This window comes from Podarcis melisellensis (genome assembly GCF_964234715.1).
Source record: "Podarcis melisellensis genome assembly, chromosome: 2".
Taxonomy (NCBI): domain Eukaryota; kingdom Metazoa; phylum Chordata; class Lepidosauria; order Squamata; family Lacertidae; genus Podarcis; species Podarcis melisellensis.
Window position 1 is genome coordinate 93,956,490 of NC_138529.1, and position 16,952 is coordinate 93,973,441.

The 16,952-nt window shown below is 43.5% G+C and overlaps 1 long non-coding RNA gene across 1 annotated transcript; it reads right to left on the minus strand.

Annotated features, from left to right (window-relative positions):
- Positions 1-6,882: 6,882 nt before the first annotated feature.
- LOC309365463 lies at positions 6,883-16,502 on the minus strand. Its single transcript, XR_014166171.1, has 3 exons — positions 16,463-16,502; positions 10,335-10,485; positions 6,883-8,141 (listed from the first exon to the last, which is right to left on the minus strand). It is a non-coding gene; the product is annotated as an uncharacterized lncRNA (long non-coding RNA).
- Positions 16,503-16,952: the final 450 nt, after the last annotated feature.

A 16,952-nucleotide genomic window follows, 5' to 3' on the forward strand; every position in this document is an offset into this window, starting at 1 on the left:
TCTTAACAGAGTGGCACTTGCGTCCCAACTGAGATTACACACAGGCAGATGAGCAGACACATGGCTTCAACCAGCCCAGCAGAGGTTGTTCATGGTCTCACACAGAAGCCTTTCTCAGGCTTTTGAAGTGAAGGGTGCTGGGGACCGGACCCGGAACCTGAATGCAAGCTAAGGACTCTCTCCTTTCTGCATCCCATAATCAGTGGTGTAGCGTGGGTTGCCAGCACCCAGAGCCACGCAGAAGGGGTGGGTGGGAGGGAGGGAAAGAGAGTACGCATGCACATTCAATTGTCTAACAGTGTCTGCATCACCCAGGAGATAGCAGCTGCAGAGAAAAGAAAAGAAGAGTCATCCCATTGTCTGGAGACAAGGTCACTTCCTGGTTTGCACGGAGAAGCCGTTTTCAACAGAGCCCAGTGACGGAAGTGCGCATCTGTTTTTTTTGTTTTTGTTTTTTTTGCGTTTTGAAAAAGATTTTATTAGTTTCGATTATTTGTACATTATATCCATATTTCAACACTTCTCATTCATTTTGAACTTCCTACAACGTCGTTGACATTCATTCGTATTTAAATCTTTAAATCACATTCCATCCTTTCATATTGCCATTCCTACCACCCTTTATACATTATTTCAAATAAACAATACTTGTTGGTTCTTTACAGTGCCTCTTTAAATTCCACTAGCGTTGTATTTACAAAACATTTGTTCTCCAGATAACCCACAAATTTCCCCCAGTCTTCAATAAAAATTTGGTCCTTTAAAAATCTTATTTTCCCTGTTAATTTGTCCAACTCAGCATATTCTGTCAGTTTTGCTCTCCATTCTGCAACCGTTGGGATTTCTTCCTGCTTCCACCTCTGGGCTATCACAATTCTGGCTGCCGTAACCGCGTACTGGAAGAGTTTACAATCCTTTCTCCTAATGTCCTTACCCACAATACCTAATAGAAAAGCTTCTGGCTTTTTTACAAAGGTATAACTTAACATTTTTTTCAATTCGTTGTAGATTTCCTCCCAGAAGCTTTTAACTTTTTTACACTCCCACCATTGATGGTAAAAAGACCCTTCCTTTTGTTTACATTTCCAGCACTTGTTGTCTATCTTATACATCTTAGCCAGTTTTACAGGTGTCATATACCACCTGTATAACATCTTCATCATGTTTTCCCTAAGTAGTGTACAGGCCGTAAATTTTATATTCACTCTCCATAACTTTTCCCAGTCCTCCGTTTGAATATTATACCCGAAATCCCTTGCGCATTGTACCATCACTGACTTCACTTCCTCATCCTTTGTGTTCCACTCCAGCAATATTTTGTACATTTTTGAGAGGTTTTTATATTCGTTGTTTATTATCTCTTTTTGGAATGTCGATTCTTTTCCCTCATATCCCCTTTCCTTCACCTCTTTTTTAAACATCTCATTTATCTGGAAGTAATTTAGCCAATCCCATGTAAATACTTTAATCTGTTCGTATGATTTAACTTTCCACTTCCCTCCTTCATTGATAACCATATCTTCATACTTCCCCCACTTTTCTTCCATATTAACTTTTTTTACGGTAATCATCTCCAACGGTGATAACCAGTGTGGTGTTTTCGGCTCTAGAATATTTTTGTATCTATCCCAAACCTCTATTAGTGGGCCCTTAAAAATATGACAACAAAATCCCTTGTGCACTCTCTTTTTATCCCTCCAAAGGTACGCGTGCCACCCAAATTTGTTATTATACCCTTCAAGATCTAATAGTTTTTTATTCTCCAGCTTTGCCCATTCTTTTATCCAGCACAGGCATGCTGCTTCGTAGTACAGCCTCATGTCTGGTAGGGCGAAGCCCCCTCTTTCTGTTGCATCTGTTAACAACTTAAATTTGATTCTGGGCTTCTTCCCTTCCCAGACATATCTAGAGATCGCTTTTTGCCATTCTTTAAAATTTTTTGTTCCTTTTAATATGGGTAGCGTTTGGAACAGAAATAACAACTTGGGGAGCACCATCATTTTCACCATAGAGATTCTTCCCCAGAATGATAATTTCATCCTGGCCCATACCTCTAAGTCTTTTTTAATTTTATTCCACACCGGGATGTAGTTATTTCGGTATAAGTCGATGTTTTTGTTGGTAATCCAAATACCCAGATATTTTACCTTTTTGACCACTTCTATTTCGGTTCTTTGTTGCACTATTTCAATTTTATCTTGATCCATATTTTTTACAATCATTTTTGTTTTACTCTTATTAAGTTTGAATCCTGCTAATTTCCCAAATTTCTCGATTTCATCCAGAATCACTCTTATACTTTCTATAGGTTCTTCCACCGTCAGAACCACATCATCTGCGTAAGCTTTCACTTTATACTCATTTGAGCCTAATGTTACCCCCTTAATTTGTTTGTTTTGTCTTATTACATTCAGTAACACTTCCAGGACCAATATAAAGAGCAGCGGCGAGAGCGGGCATCCCTGCCTCGTTCCTTTACCTATTTTTATTTCTTCAGTGATAACATTATTGACTATCAGTCTCGCCTTCTGCTCTGTATAGATAGCCTTCATACCATTTAAGAACTTTTGTCCCACCTTCATAACTTCCAAATTTTTTAGCATAAAATCCCAAATTACATTATCGAAAGCTTTCTCCGCATCTACGAATATTAAGCTGGCTGGTTTATCACAACTGTCTGATAGATATTCGATGAGGTTGACTATACTTCTTGTGTTATTTCTTATTTGCCTACCCGGAAGAAAGCCGGCCTGGTCTTCGTTTATCAGCTTTATTAGTATCTTTTTTAATCTTTTGGCGAGGATTCCGGCAAAGATCTTATAGTCCGTGTTTAGTAAGGAGATGGGTCTGAAGTTCTTAACTTGCGTTAGGTCCGAGTCTTGTTTTGGAATAATTGTAATAAAAGCCTCTTTCCATGAGCCAGGAATATCTCTTTCTTTTAATATGTTATTCATTACTTCGATTAGCGGGATCATCAATGTATCTTTCATTTCTTTATAATAGCTCGGTGTGAACCCGTCTGGGCCTGGTGCCTTTCCTCTTTTCAGTTCTTTTATCACTTCTTCTACCTCTTCTCTGTGTATTGGGGCATTTAGCTGTTCTTTTTGCTCTGATGACATCTTCTTCATCATCTTTTCTTTTAGATATCTTTCTATTTTTTTCTTATTGTTCCTTTCTTTATTCCTGTATAGTTGTTCGTAAAAGTCCAAAAATCCTTTTCTTATTTCTTTCGGGTCAGTTGTTTCTCCTCCATTTATTATTAACTTACTAATTGTGTTTTGCTCTGTCCTCTTTTTAACTTGCCAAGCAAGCCATTTACCTGACTTGTTAGCAAATTCAAAGTTTTTCTGCCTTAACCTTTTGATATTCCATTCGACCTCCTTATTTATTATCATTGCGAATTGAGTTTGGAGGGACTTTATTTCCTGCATTATCCTTTCGTTGTTCGGTTTTTTAATCAGTTTTTGCTCTTTATCCATAATCTGTCTCAGAATCTCTTTTGACCTTTTTTCCCTATTATTTTTTTTCAAGACATTTTGTTGGATCAGAAGGCCCCTCATTACCGCCTTACTGGCGTCCCAAACCATGCTTGTTTTCACCCCTTTATCTAGATTATCCAGGAAGAATTCCAGTAGTTTTTTCCGTATTCTTTCAACACATTTTTGGTCATCCCAAAGATTATCATTTAACCTCCATCTAAAGGTTCGTTCTTCGACTCCCCTCATCTCCATTTCAATTGGATTGTGATCTGATATGACCTTAGCCTGGATTTCAATTTTTTTAATTCTTGGTGTCAGTTCGTTCGATATCCATATTTGATCTATTCTTGAGAACGATTGGTTTGGCTCTGAATAGTGTGTGAACTGTTTCTCTAAAGGGTGTTTCAGTCGCCATATATCTGTTAGGTTGCAGTTTTTAATCATCGTAAAGAATGTCTTGGGTAGTTTTCCTTCTTTGTTCTTTGATTTTCTTAGTCTATCCATTTCGGTTGAGACCACACCGTTCATGTCTCCCATTATTATAATTTTTTTGATCCATGTGTTCAAATAGCTTTTCTTCCAGTGAACTGAAAAATTCTGTTTTGTTCCCGTTAGGCGCGTAGACCCCTATTATGATCAATATTTCACCTTGCCATTTAATACGAATCGCTATTATTCTTCCTTCCTCATCCTTGAACAGTTGGTGTGCTTCAATTTTGTTTTTTACATATAATACCACTCCCCTTTTTTTCTCTTTATCAGAAGAAATGAATTCATTCCCTAACCTCTTGTTAATCAGAATTTTCCTGTGTCTCCTGGCCACGTGTGTTTCTTGAAGGCATATGATATCTGGGTTCTTCTTTTTCAAAATACGCTCAATTCCATTCCGTTTTTTCTTATCGAAGTGTGCATCTGTATTGAGACAGAACCTGGTGTTGAAATTTTGCGCTCCTCACAAATTTGTGCCTGGGGCAACCACCCTTGTGCTCCCCCTATGCTACACCACTGCCCATAATCACAAGGGCCAAACTAGGCTAGCCATCATTGGCTCTCTTGACATGTCTCCTTTCCCCCCTTGAAAACACCCATAAGCTGGCACTCCACACACATGCACCTCTGGATCAGGGCTATGGAAGAAGGGCTTAATTCTTTCTCTTGACTCCAAGTCCCACCCCATAAAGCTGCTCTTCAAACCACACCATCACAGGAACAAGGGTTTGCAGCCACTGACTGGTGGTGCCTGCAAATCCCACTCCCTTAGCCAGGGTGGTTTGAAATCAAACTACATAGGCAAAGGCACAGGGGTTTTTTAAGGACCCTTGACTGTCCTACAAACTTCTGGCACGGAGCTGTGTCTTCACCTGCAGGTGGGTGTGGCTTAAGTAAAACTGCCACGGTGGCCAAATTAGGACAGTCCTAAATTAGGCCTGCAGGCTGGTGGTTCCTCAACACTGCATTACACTGAGGCATTGTGGGAAATGTAAAACGCTGGGTAGCTTGTAACCACCGGCTACAAATCACAGCATGGTGCCATTCTCTGCCATTGTGAATATTAGGAAGATTGCTGTCCCCACTCCATCCTGCAGACATTCAGGGGGGGACTCACAAGATGGTATGGGCCCCCTCCAACCTAACTGGACCATGTTCTCCTTTCTTGTTCTGTCTACTCTGCATAAGCTAGCCTTGTTGCACTCCCTTGTTTTTTATACCTTTTGCACACTCAGGGCACGTTTGGACAGCCACAATTAAGCAGGACCACATTATCTAAAATAAAAAACTAACTTGCTCATAAAAAAGTGTCAAAAGCTTTATATAAATCAACCAGGGAGTTGGACTCGATGACCTTTGGGATCCCTTCCACCTCTACAACTCTATGATTCTATGAAGAACCAGTAAGATGCAGAGAGGCCATGCTGGATGGGAGTGATGGAAATTCTAGTCCAAGACCAAGTTGAGGAAGTCCGTAGTACTCTGATGGCAGAGGTGAGTGGAGAGACCAGTCTGAGGTGGGAGTTCTTTGCCTGGAGTAGATAACAAAAGAACCCTTGAGGAAGAGGACATAAGTGAAAAGTTACAGAAGGGCCTGGGACTTCAGGTGCGTTAAAACAGAAGTAGCATCTTTCCCATCACCTTCGAGCCACCACCTGCTTTTGTCTAACAACAATCTCCGTTAATTGGGTAGTTAATCTAATTATCTAATTAGGCAGAATTGCTATTAGCAATTAAGGCTCAGCACTGAGCGTAGACGGCACCTTGCCTTCTGGGCCTTCAGAGGAGAAACAAGGCAGCGATACAACCCCATTCTTCATCATTACTTTTTTGGATTTGTAAATGGAAACACCTGTAAACTGCACATGCATCCATGCAGTCTGCTTGAATGAAGTGGAAGCAGCCAATAGCGAACAGGGAAGAGTTTTCATTCAGAAGATCAACTGGAAATCTGCTGTCTATTAGCATCCTATGAATGGAAGCTTTCGTCCATCCTAGCTGCTTTCCAACACAGCCAGGGGAAGTGGGCTCTTAGCGGTGCACTGCAGCCTTTGCACAATGCGCCTAGTGCTGTATCAAAACCTGACTGAAAAGCACAAACTGTGACGACCTGAGAGTTTTTTTGGACCTTGGCTGAGAGCCAGGGTGGCTGGCTGGAGTCCTGGGTGCATGGATTGTGTACTGTAAAAAAAAAAACAACAGCCACACAAACCCCTCTCAGAAGACACACTATTGTCCTATACAAATTTCAAAGGCAACTGGAGGTATGACAGGCTTTCGTTGGAAGGAAGATCCAAAGCCCAGGCAGAGCCCTTGGAGAGACCTTCTCCCTGGTCCCAACTAAGGCTGTTTCTAGGGGAGGCTAGCACACACAGGGGGCCTCTGAAGATGGTCACAATAGATGGGTAGGCTTAACGAGAAATGGCAGTCCTTCCCAGGCCAGAGGTTCCCTGCCACTCAATTACAAGAGCAGCTTTTCTCTCCTAAATTGGGTTCTCCAAGTTCTAACAGAATGTATCTTTACTGTTCCCACATGTGCTTAGATTAAGGTTTGGGGTTAAAACAAGGATGGGATTCAAATGTAAATGCCCAAGCCCATAGAACAGTGAGAGAACCATGCTGAATGTCACCTTCCATGTCAGAGTTTATGACATGTAAATGTTCCTGCAAGGCACTCTTGGTATCTGACATATCTTATTGGGAAGCTTATTAGGTGCAATTAAGCCTAAGTCAGACATATGCACTGTCAAGCCAGAGCCACTTTGGGAGCCAGGCAGCATCAATGTTTTAGAGAGCAGAGCTGCTGAAACTCTTAATTAGCCAGCCCATAAGATGAATCTAACCTTTCTCTAATTCCTGAATTTATAGCTAGGACTGACTGGGCCCAAATGGTAATTAAAAATGAGTTTATGAAGTTAACTTCGGTGGCTCCAGGTAGATCCTGAAACTTTGCAAACAAAGCAGATTTGGGGCTTCTGGCAAGTGTGTGACGAAGGCAGAGGGGCCGGAGCCTGACCCAGGAGAAGGGGCCAGTGATTTATGGGGTTTGGGGCCACCTGCAAGGCAGGAGTCAGGGAAGGGGAAGAGGAAGGGTCTAAGTAGTCATCTGTGGGAGCACAAAATGTGTCGGAGGCAGAGGAAGAAGCTGCTCAGTCTATTGGTTGAATTCCCGCCGTCCCCTGCCCTGCTGCGTCTTAGAACCAGGAAGGACTTGAAGAGGGAAGCGAAGTGACAACTTCCATACAGAAGAAGTCTCAGGTTGTGTATGCACATAACACCAGGTGAGGGTACATAAGCCTGGAGGCAGGGGGCCGCTGGGTGGCAGCTGGTCCCACTGTTGCTTCAACTGCTCCACCAGGCAAAAACCTGGAAAAGTTAATGCCGTCTCCATAGAAGCTAGAAGCATGTGTATCTGGTGCATCTCAGGAGCTGCTGTAAATGTGTGCTTTTGTCAATAAAAAATTAACTATCAGCTGTTTGCCTTACTTGGCTAGGTGTGGACAGGGCAGCAGACATGGCGATGCCCAGGCACAGAACGATGCACAATGTGGGGATGCAAAGGGTGGGTGGGAGGGCTGAAGGCGAAGATGCAATGGCTGAAAAGAGATTATAGAATTGTAGAGTTGGATGGGACCCAAAGGGTCACCCAGCCCAACCACCACAGCGAAAGAATCCCTGACAGATGGTCATCCAGCTTCTGTTTTTAAAAGAACAGTTCTGAATCAGAAAAAACTTTGCTCGCCATTCATTCTCTTCACACTGTGCTACAGAAGCTCTTGGGTCGTAGTGCTAACCACCGGAAGCATAACACTTCATCTTTTAAAAACATGTGTCTGGAATAGGTGGCTGATAAGAGAACATGCCAGAGGAAATTTCTGACTGGCCGACGATCTTTGTAGCTTGTGGACTTTTGAGGAAATCATGCCTTGCTCCTTGGAGCAGTGAACACGGCCCTTAGGTTGTAACTGTGCCAAAGGTTTTCGTTTGCTTACACTTGCCCGCTGTTCCTTGTTATCCACGCACAGCATGCCTTGTGAGCTTTAAAGTCTGTAACTTTGCTTACAGTATATACATATTTCCCTCTGTCCTGATTACCGTGCCATTTCTTCAGATGGGAAGGTGACTGGGCTTAATCAACTCCAGAATCCAGAACTGCAGTACTATGCTATTGTCCTAGGGAGAAAATGAAGAAGACATACAAATGGGCTTGGAAGTTAAGGGGGTGCTGGAGAAATTGGCACCTTGGCCATAACTTGGGCAGGCCCTTAGCCTACAGGGGGCCCAGGAGCAATGTAAAAGCCTTTCTTTTTCTTCTCCTGGCTTGCTTGACAACACTTCATATATATATATATATATATATATATATATATATATATATATATGCATGCAGTATTATGCTGCAAAAATATTTTTGCAGTATTATATTTGGGCTTTGTCTATGTTCTCATCTTAAATCTCATATTAAGGTGTTTATTACCCTGTTGTGAATATTCCTGTCTGGCTGAATCTTGGCAAGCGCCTGCAGGCTTGGCACTGCACTTGTTAATACGAAAATTCAGTTAGACAAGCTGGAAAGGGATCTAGGAAGTGTGTGCCAAATCTTCAACTTCTGCAGCTTCTTTGGTCAACTACGGAAAATAGGAGAAGAGGGATATTTCCCTGTGAGGAATGGGAAATAGCAGCAGGAGACATAAAAGAGGAGGGGTTGGAAATTAATAAAGCCAAACCTTGTTTCAGTTAAGCTGTGTGTATATGTGCTTTAAAGCATATCTCAAGCAAGGACATTCTAACCAAGTACTATTGGTATCAGTCTTGACCTGTAATAACATCCACCCTGCCCCCCCCAGCACAAGTTGAGCCAGACTTTTTAACGCCTTGCATTTAGTCATCGTTGAATTTCCTTTGAAACAGGTAGTGATCTTCCTTTGCAAGGGGTGAACAGGAACCTACAACCTCCCACAGCATACCTATTCCAGTCACTTGTGATGTACAGACAGAAGGCTGCTTTGCTGGAACTGGATCAGAGCTAGCTGGTACATTAAGGGGGGGGATGCAGATGGAGTGATCTTTGGCTGTGGGAGATGCCTCTCGGAAGGCTAGCTGTGATCCAATGAGTCTTGCTGATTTCCATGGGTTAAACTAATCATTACAGTGTCAGTCATGCATCTGGCTGGCCAGTTATAAACAGAATGGCCAGTCACGCATTGCCAAAAAAGAGAATTTGCATCACCAAAAAGAGAGAGGATGAGTTGACACCAATTTGCATACAATATGTGCAAATTTAGAAACCACTGCTGCAGTTTAAATAGAAATACAAGATATAGCTCGCTGTAATAGAAAAGACACCAAATGAGTCGTGTGCTTGCTCAGTCTAGCGGTAGAGTGTTGCTAACAGCTGCTGGGCACTTCAAGGCTCCTGCTTTTTTTTCTAGTGTTCCTGATTTTCAAACAGGACTTGATTATTATCAATCTTTAATCAATCAATCAATCAATCAATCATCAATCAATCCTTAAGCAGAAGAAACCTTCAAAATGGAAGGCTGTTCTCTAAAGTAGGACACACAGCCACCCTAATTATAAAAGCAGTGAGTAGATCTGACTTCAATATCTAAAGGCAGCACGTTTAGAGGAGCAGAAATATACCCGGCCACTATTTTATTTTGCTGGAGGATAATTTAGCAACTGTTGTCTGAGGCATGGCCCACACCAGGGGTCAGCAACCTAAGGCCCATGGGCTGGAAGTGGCCTGCAGAGGTCGTTTGACTGGCCCACAAGCCACCCCTGAATTGAGCTGCCTGCTGACACGCTGTGCTAAACCGGTGTGGCGCGGGGACTTGCTTCCGCGGTGCTGAAGATCGCATCTGCGCAGACGCCGATGCTGAATTGTAGGCACGAGTGCTCGTGCGCATGCACAATCCGGCCCACAGAGGGATCTCCGTGGAACCAATCTGCCCCAGGCAAGATAAACCTTGCTGACCCCTATCCCACACCAATAAGATGAAGCAGAATACCAGGGGGTTCATCCTGCAAGCAGCTGCTGAAAGCATTCACTGAAATTTAGAACTGCAAGTTTGGGAACAGCTACTAACATTTCAAAACCATTTTAGGAGAGTGCTTCAGCAAGGAGCACTTTACATTGTGAGTAACATCAAAGTTTCATTGAGATAGCTGAGCGAAGAGCCTCTGCGATTGTGTTCCTGTCTTGTTTTCAGACGGCTGAACTGTGTGGTGGAGTCCCACAAGGCTCTACCTCGTTCCCCTATAGTACTGTATTTTATCCAACATTTATTCTGTTTTAGCACTTTTGCTCCCAGGTATCATTGCTATGGAGATATTTCTCAGACCCATTTATCATTTCCCACTTACCCAGTTGCAGTAATCTATACGCTGTCTTGGTGTCGATCTACACTGAGAGCTTGACTGTCCTACAAATTGTTCAGAGCTCAAAGGCCAAGGTAGTTTTTCTTGGTTGCCGGCATCTGCTGGGAGAGGGAGGAGTCAGAGCTCTTTGTTGTTTCTGTGGATAATAATCAATAAGACCCATTAGTGAGACAACTACATACATCACTAAACTTTGACCTATGATCCCCAGAGCAGTCCCAAGGTACCTATTCATATACTGGCGACATCCAGCCTGCACTATTGCAAATCCAGTAAAAAAGAGATCACAAATTTGCATTACTGTGCCTTGAGCATCCACAGAACAGCACAGTCCAAAGAGTATGTGCTTGTATGCTTCTGAGCGCAAAAGACTCATATTTTAACTTGGAAGTATAACTTAGGCCAAGTCTAAAAACAAGCCATAAAACGTAATAATTGCCTTGTTGGGTCAGATCAAGGGTCACCTTGTCGGATATTCTATTTCCAGCAATGGCTAGTCAGACGCCTCTGAAGCCCCCGGCCAAATTAGGATGGCAATGGCTTGTTTCTTACTCGTCTTCAACATCTGGCATGGAAGTACACTACCTCCGAACATGGAGTTCTTCTGTCAAATAGCCATCGAAAGACCACTTTCTATATTATTCCTTGCAACATAATCCTATCCTCGGATTACTCCCTGCTGTTCAACACCTGCATTAAGATGCCAAATGATGACATCCAGACTCTTGGGATGAGATGTCATAAGTAAGCTGATGGTCTCCAGTATGCTAATGAAATAGACACAATGAGAGGTTCCTTTGGGTGTGGCAAGGTGAGAGCAGTAAAGCAAATCTTCCAGTCAAAAGATTAGATGTGCGTGGAGGCTGTTGAACAGGCTGTTGAACAACCTGGAAAAAATGAGCTCACTGCAGCTCTGTTTAATCAGCTGGCTTTATCAATTGTCAAAAACACTTTGCAACGACCCTGTTAATTATAGTTTGTTCACTGCTTCTGCATTTATGTGGGGGCTATGGCACACTGTGATTCTGTAAGAGTTCCTTTGGAGCATGACTCCCTCAAAGGGCACTGCCACCAAGCACACTTACAATTCTGTGAATGGAGAACTTCACCACATGCCCATATTACTGATAAAAAACACTTGGGGTGGAGGTGAGTGCTGGTTGGCTTCGGTCCTGTGACACATACTAAGAATGCACTGCTGGGTGGAGTGAAATTGCCTCTAAACAATGAATTGGGCATTCAGAAGAAGCAATTAAAACTACTGGTCTAGAAGGTAGTGCATCCTGAAGAATACCAAGCTTAGCAGCATACACTGGCTTAACTTCAAATTCAAGTTGAAGTGGTTTTATTTAAAATGTGTTCCATAATTGCTTATACTTCTATTATTAATACTATTAACAGTGATTGCTATTAATAATGGCAAAACTTCCTACTTGGATCATGAACCATTCTTTGCTGGCAAAAAACAAATAAATCATCACTATAATGTCAGGTTTTGCATTTTAAGGCCTACAGCTGTCAGGAAACGGGCCATTACTCATCAAAATACAAAAATAAATATAGGTTATTTAAAGTTGCTTAGAAATTTTAAGCTGGCCTCAGATAACAGGATAGTGGACATTTTTTGCATTGTTCATCTTTCATTATTAATCATAGCTACCATTTTAAACAAGGGACGCGGGTGGCGCTGTGGGTTAAACCACAGAGCCTAGGACTTGCCAATCAGAAGGTCAGCGGTTCGAATCCCCGCAATGGGGTGAGCTCCTGTTGCTCGGTCCCTACTCCTGCCAACCTAGCAGTTCGAAAGCACGTCAAAGTACAAGTAGATAAATAGGTACCGCTCCGGCGGGAAGGTAAACGACGTTTCTGTGTGCTGCTGGTTTGCCAGAAGCAGCTTAATCATGCTGGCCACATGACCCGGAAGCTGCAAGCTGGCTCCCTCGGCCAATAAATCGAGATGAGCACCACAACTCCAGAGTCGGTCACGACTGGACCTAATGGTCAGGGGTCCCTTTACCTTTACATTACCATTTTAAACGATGGAGTCGAACCCTAAGGCCCCCACTCCCTGACTAAATGTCATGCTTATCATGTTTTATAATCATTTAAAAAGTTTTCCTTAAACCCATGACTGTTGGATATCTGCCTAGGCTACATGTAGCTGTGTGTGGCAAACCTTGGCTGCCAGGTTTCTACTAGAATGGTATGAAGGCATGAGCTAGTGATGCCTAATTTTACCTGTCTGATGTTTTCCCTGAACGTCTGACAATAACTCCGAGCCATCTTTCCTTAGCTTTGCCTCAGAATTGTGTGCTATGGTTTCTGGAAAACCTTTAATTTTTTTTTAATATAATTTTTATTAAGATTTTCCAAATTAAAAACAAATTAAATCCAATTCATACACTTTCTTCCAAAACCAAAGCCAGGACTTCCCCTTCCCGCCCCCAATTGCGTTCCAAATCTTCCAAATAAGCAATTAAATTCAACAAGTTTTTATCCCATGACTCACTTAACATCAATAACCCAATTTTTCCAAATTCCCATCCCCTAAGATCGATTTTTTCCCTTCCACGAGTTCCCCCTTTCAAAATTTTATAAAAAAAGAAAAAAAGATATAAAGATAAAAAAAATAATTTTACAACCTTTGGATTCCAAATTTCCCTCCCCCCTTTCTCTGTTGTGTTCCTTCTATCCCTTCATCCTAATGTCTTCCTGAAGTTCCTACCCGCTTAATCCATATCCCTCTAGTAGTTTGCCAGTCATATTTAATTACAAATGTCCAATCTTGGAAGGAGTCTGTCTCAAAAAGGGGCCCATTTTTTCTATCCAGATTTTTATATCCAGGAGTAAGAAACTCCCATTTAATTTCCATAAGCTTGTCAAATCTGGATGTCCCAAATGTTCCCAATTCTGTCCAGTTCATGATGTTTCCATATTCTTGTCATTCTCTCTCCTCCTTCTGTTTCCCTGTTTTCCCGCAAAAATGTTCTTTTTCCATGACCTTCTTATTTTCTGCAGAGGCTTGTTATTCAGAAGCAAAACATTATGTCATGTCCCTTTCGTTTTCCAACTAAAGAATCCATTGTTTCCTGTAGTTTGTAGCCCTCTGTAGACAAAATAATGTTCCATTTCTGCAGTTCCCAAGAGATTAAAAGTTACAACTGTTCAGGTTTCCTGAGAAAAACACATGCAATGTCGCTCAGCTCCTCTAGGTGGATCGCAGTAACTAAGTTCCCTTCCAGATCGAATCCATTAGTCCAAATAGTTTGTAAATCCTTATTTGAAACAATTTGTATACAATTTAAAACAAATGTAACCGGCAAAGTCCTCAAAGCAAAGTCCCTGCTTTATTCTTCCGTTTTGACAGCCTTTGACAGCTGTCAAAACTCCCGATGCTCTTCCCCAGGTAGTTTCGCGGATCACTCCAGGGATTCCGGGGGGGGGGTTGTTTTTTTTAATACAAATTCCACTTTTCTCCTCCAGCACAGTCTTATAATTTTCCCTCGCAAAGTTGCTAATTCATGAGGATAGAGATACGCTCGATCTTAGTTGTTAAGTCCTTTGTTTTGGCTCTTCTACAATTAAGGGGTAGGCTGACTTCCTTTTTTCCACCTCCCCCGTTCGCTCCAGATTTTAAAAAATTATCCCTCTTTTTTAATCCATAATCCAATTACTCATGGGTTCTTCTTTTAGGTCCAGATTTTCAATAGAAGAAGTCAGCGCTCTCCGCCGGATGGCATGCGGCTGCGCTCGGCAGGGATAGCAGAGAACTCAAAGCACCACGCTTCTCCCCGGCGCCCGATCCGTAGCCTTTAAAAAGGCTCCTTCACGAGCCGGGAGGGCGCTAACGGTGCCAGCCGAGTCTCCATGTCCACGGCCTCACTCTGGCCGTGGTTTTTGAGGGTCCCCGCATCGCCGGTGCGGTAGGACCCAGCCCCTGCCGAGCAGGCTCCCTCCGGAGCTCGGAGGGAGCCCGCCATTCGGCGATGGCGCCGACCCGGAAGTCTCTGGAAAACCTTTAATATATCTTGCTTTGGAGATAGCGATTTGTATCAAGGAACAGTCTGTCACATTATTCTCTCCCCACCCCCCAACAAATTAAAATTATTTGAAGCAATCCAGCATATCTGGGGGTGGGGTGTTCTGACTCTGAGGGGGCCACAGGATTTGACAGAAGCTGTGCCAGCAGAGTGAGACACACAGATGACACAACAGAAAACCCCATGGGGTGTAATTGTGGACAACAGAATGTGGTACGAGGAGGAGAGTGCAGATTGTACACTAGGCCACTCCGGACCACAGTCACACTCCTGTTGAAAACACAATTTTATACCAGCCCTGGACTGAGCTGAAGAAATTCCCTTCCATTGACTTCAGTTGGGAGGGCGCGGAACTTAAAAACAGTTGATAACTGTCCTGTCCATGATGCCATGACAGAGCATAAACATAGCTGTCAACTTTTCCCTTTTCTTGTGAGGAATCCTATTCGGAATAAGGGAATTTCCCTTTAAAAAAGGGAAACGTTGACAGCTATGGCATAAAATATGGTGCAATGCAGCACCCAATCATTCACAGGACACCATTACCATTATATAAAGCCCACACAGAGAGACTGTGACTCAGATAACAGGGCGTGTGACACACACTCTCTGTCCCCGCTCTCTCACTTTTGAAATCCCAAGGGAGAACGGAATTAAGGAGAAAGGCTATTTTTTGCAAAGTGCTCCACCTCCAACAACGCACAGGAAAAGCTTGCTAACACTTCTCTGCCTAGAACCCTATGAGGTACTTTGCCTTGGGATTCCAGGCAAAAACCCACAACAACCCCCACTCCCTTCTTACAACCGGGGCTACCAGGACAGACCACCCCATGCAGATAAACAAAGTAAGGGGGGATGGAGACGACACGTGCTGTAATGGATAACTGCTAAAACTGTCTTTGCTATATGTTAATATTCTTCTGTGTCTGAATTGTATTGCGAGTAGGGCCTAGATTTTGCTCGAGCCTTCCGGAAACAAGAGGGCTTCCTCTGAGCAGCTAGCCTCATGGGCTCCTCCGGCGCTAGGTCTCCTGAAGAAGAAGGGATGTCAAGGCTCGCTCTGAGGGCAAATCCTTCTCCCAGTCCAATATGTCATCTGAATCCACAGCCTTTCCCCCTGAGGATGAGGAGTCAGAGCCCAGGGTCATGGCAAGTAGTGTGCCTTCACTGGTGGAGGCTGGTTCATTAGGCTGGGTGGGGCACTCCCAGCAGCCTGCCTGAAGAAGAAGAAGAAGAAGAAGAAGAAGAAGAAGAAGAAGAAGAAGAAGAAGTGGAGGAGTTTGGATTTGATATCCCTCTTTATCACTACCCAAAGGAGTCTCAAAGTGGCTCACATTCTCCTTTCCCTTCCTCCCCCACAACAAACACTCTGAGGTGAGTGAGGCTGAGAGACTTCAGAGAAGTGTGACTGGCCCAAGGTCACCCAGCAGCTGCATGTGGAGGAGCGGAGACGCGAACCCGGTCCCCCAGATTACGAGACTACCGCTCTTAACCACTACACCACACTGGCTCTCTGCCTGCCAGTCCAGGGGTTGGGATCACTGCTTGTCAGCTTCCCCGTCCTTAGTCCTGATGTTCCCCTTAGACAACTCAACAGGGAGGAGGATGGGGACAAAACTAGGATTAATTGGCTCTGCCTGTCATTGGTTCTGGCTTCACCTATTGTTCGTCTCCCTGCCTTCTGCCCTGCCAGTCTCAGTGAGCCTCAGGGCCTTTCTTTAGCAAAAAGACCTTTTCCTTTCTAGGTGGGCCTTGAACCTTTATCCCAGGAAAGCTTTCTCTCTGTGTGTGTATGTATGCACACACACACACACACACACACACACACACTTTGCAGAGCTCCTGGTCAGAGAATGACGTGAGTCCTATGTCATGTGGGATGCTCTTCCTTCCCTTTGTCCGTTGTGTTCCAAAACAATGGCTGTGTGGGCAACATAAGGCAGACCCGGCTCAAGGCATTTTGGCACCTGGCAAATGGAGTCCTCACCACCACACACCACCCCCAACCCCTGGTTAGGGAAGAAGGGGTGAGTGAAGATCTACATCAGCAACAAGAGAGGAATAAAGATCTACATTTAGATCTGATGCCCCTGTGGACCTTGCTGCCTGAGGCAGTTGCATCACCAGGCCTCATGGGTAGGCCGGCCCTGTTGGCTATTTGCAGTTTAGTAGCGCTGCAGAGAGCTTGCTGGGGAGACCATGCATAACAAGGAACTCAAAAATAACTTTAACAAGGTTTTAATAACAAAAACAAAAACTCCTTTTCCACTAAAGATAACAACAAACATGACCCAACCACCAACCCATCCCCCAGGGTAATGGGAGAGCTAGGTGCTGTTCCTTATATACTATACCCAATTGCTGACACAGCTTGATTAACACAACTCAGCAGCACCTGCTATGTGTCACAGCTGTAAGACTGGGTCTCGTTATTTGCCCTGGCCCTGGCTCTTAAAGACATACACAACTTGTGAAACAATAGTGAACCTTCACATTTTAAAGTGACCGTTCAGCAGGCCCTGACATAAGGGGATTTCAAACCCCTGCCTCCATATGCTTGGGG